At 34.8% G+C, this 2,236-nt stretch overlaps 1 protein-coding gene across 1 annotated transcript in view; it reads left to right on the forward strand.

Annotated features, from left to right (window-relative positions):
• The window catches only part of AXDND1 (axonemal dynein light chain domain containing 1), a 196,197-nt gene that overhangs the window by 53,975 nt on the left and 139,986 nt on the right, over positions 1 to 2,236 (forward strand). The gene's annotated exons all lie outside the window — the stretch shown is intronic.

Below are 2,236 nucleotides of genomic sequence, written 5' to 3' on the forward strand. Positions count from 1 at the left end.
TTGTATGCTGGATTTACATTTTCATTTATTTCAAGACAATTTTTCATTTTGTTCTTGATTTCTACATTGACCATTGGTCATTCCAGAAAATGTTGTTTAATTTCCATGTGTTTATGAAGTATCCAAGATTCCTCCTGTTATCGATTTCAAGTTTTATTCCATCGTTGTGGTCAGAAAAAATACTTGATATGATTTCTACTTTTTGAATTTCTTCAGACTTGTTTTGTGGCCTAAGATATGGAATATTCTAGAGAATGTTTCGTCTGCTGACAAAAAGAATGTGTATTCCTTAACAGATGGGTGAAATGTTCTGTAAATGTCAGTTAGGCCTGTTAGGTCCAGTGTGTAGTTTAACTCCATTTTTTTTGTTGATTTCTTGTCTGTCCATTACTGAAAAGGGTGTTAAAATCCTTTACTATTATTATATTACATTTTGTCTCTCCCTTTTTTTTTTTTCTTTGAGAGGAAGTCTCACTCCATTGCCCAGGCTGGAGTGCAGTGGTGCAGTCTTGGCTCACTGCAATCTCCGCCTCCTGGGTTCAAATAATTCTCCTGCCTCAGTCTCCCTAGCAGCTGGGATTACACGTGCCTGCCACCACGCCTGGCTAATTTTTGTATTTTTAGTAGAGACAGAGTTTCACCATGTTGGCCAGGCTGGTCGTGAACTCCTGACCTCAAGTAATCTGCCCACCTCAGTCTCCCAAAGTGCTGGGATTACAGGCATGAGCCAGTGTGCCTGGCCATCTCTCCCTTTGTATCTGTTAATATTTGCTTTATATAGTTTGGAGCTCCAGTGTTGGGTGTATAATTGTTACATCTTCTTTATAATTGTTATATCTTTTTGCTGAATTGAATCCTTTATAATTATATAGTAACCTTTTTTTTTTACAGACTTTGATTTGTAACTTATTTTATCTGATATAAGTACAGCTACTCCTGCTCTATTTGGTTACCAATTGCATGGAATATCTTTTTCTACCTATTAACTTTCAGTATGTATGTGTTATTATAGTTGAGTGGATTTTGTGTAGACAAATATTCTTGGGTCTTGTTTCTTTATCCATTCAGCCATTCTGTGCCTTTTAATTGGATAATTGAGTTCATTTACATTCAGTGTTATTATTGATAAGTAAGGATTTACTACTCCCATTTTGTTGCTTTTTATCTTGTTTTATAACTCCTCTTTTCCTTTCTTACTGTTTTCCTTTGTGATTAAGTGATTATCTCTGATAGTATGTTTTAATTTGTTGCCTTTTTTTAAGTGAATCTATTATAGGTTTTTGCATTGTGGTTACCATGAAGCTTACAAAAAACATTGTATAGATATAACAGGTTTTTTTTAAAAAAAGAGATGACAATTCATCTTAGATTACAAAAAAGAATAGAAGCAAATAAAAAATGAAAAAAATACACTTTAACTCTATCTTCCTCAATATTTTGACTTTTAGTTATTTACATTTACATATTTATACATTACCCATCTCTTAACTAGTTGCTGTAGCTATTATTGTTTTTGATAGATTTGTCTTTTAGGCTTCATACTAGAGTTATGAGTGGATTGCACACCACAGTTACAGTATTAGCATATTCTAGATTCGTCTGTGTCGATCATTTTACCAGTGGGTTTTATATCTTCAAAGTTTTTTTTACATATTGGTGTTTTTTCTTTTAGATTGAATAACTCCCGTTAGCATTTCTTATAAGAGAGGTCTGTTGATGGTAAATTCTCTCAGTTTGTGTTTGGGAAATACTATCTCTCCTTCATATTTAAAGAATAACTTTGCTAGATATAGTATTCTTGGATAGCAGGGTTGTTTGTTTGTTTGTGTTCTTACAGCACTTTGAAAATGTCATTTCTTTCCTTCCTGCCCTGTATGGTTTCCACTGAGAAGTCCGTTGCCAGGCAAATTGGAGTTCCTTAACATGTTATTTGTTTCTGTACTCTTGCTACTTTTAGGATCATCTTTTTGTTCTTGGCCTTTGAGAGTTGGATTATCATATGCCTTGGATGGTCTTGTTTGGGTAACATCTGTTTGGTGCTCTCAGACCTTCCTATAACTGGACATTCATATCTTAAATTTTTGAAAGTTTTCTATTATCATTTCTTTTTTTGTTTTGTTTTTTGAGAAGGAGTCTGGCTCTGACGCCCAGGCTGGAGTGCAGTGGCACGATCTTGGCTCACTGCAACCTCTGCCTCCTGGGTTCAAGTGATTCTCCTGCCCCAGTCTCCTGAGTA

Source organism: Mandrillus leucophaeus, unplaced genomic scaffold (genome assembly GCF_000951045.1).
Source record: "Mandrillus leucophaeus isolate KB7577 unplaced genomic scaffold, Mleu.le_1.0 Scaffold825, whole genome shotgun sequence".
NCBI lineage: Eukaryota > Metazoa > Chordata > Mammalia > Primates > Cercopithecidae > Mandrillus > Mandrillus leucophaeus.